Source organism: Juglans regia, unplaced genomic scaffold, assembly GCF_001411555.2.
Source record: "Juglans regia cultivar Chandler unplaced genomic scaffold, Walnut 2.0 Scaffold_4993, whole genome shotgun sequence".
NCBI classification, from domain to species: domain Eukaryota; kingdom Viridiplantae; phylum Streptophyta; class Magnoliopsida; order Fagales; family Juglandaceae; genus Juglans; species Juglans regia.
In genome coordinates this window covers 1-242 of record NW_023359844.1, presented here as the reverse complement: position 1 = coordinate 242, position 242 = coordinate 1, and the positions used below count along the sequence as shown (strand labels likewise).

Sequence of the window (242 nt, the reverse complement as noted above, 5' to 3'; positions counted from 1 at the left end):
AAATCTCGCCCTGCCCATCGCGTAGCCATGGGTTTGGATCAGATCTCCGTTTGGATTGGGATCGGAAGGACGCTAGTATGTCGCTCAAGGATTATCTGAATTTTAAGTAATTAGTTTGATGGGTGCGATCATACCAGCACTAATGCACCGGATCCCATCAGAACTCCGCAGTTAAGCGTGCTTGGGCGAGAGTAGTACTAGGATGGGTGACCTCCTGGGAAGTCCTCGTGTTGCACCCCTCG

At 51.2% G+C, this 242-nt stretch overlaps 1 non-coding gene across 1 annotated transcript; it reads left to right on the top strand.

Annotated features, from left to right (window-relative positions):
- Positions 1–120: 120 nt before the first annotated feature.
- Positions 121–239, top strand: LOC118345827. The gene has a single exon (XR_004799288.1). It is a non-coding gene; the product is annotated as a 5S ribosomal RNA (ribosomal RNA).
- Positions 240–242: the final 3 nt, after the last annotated feature.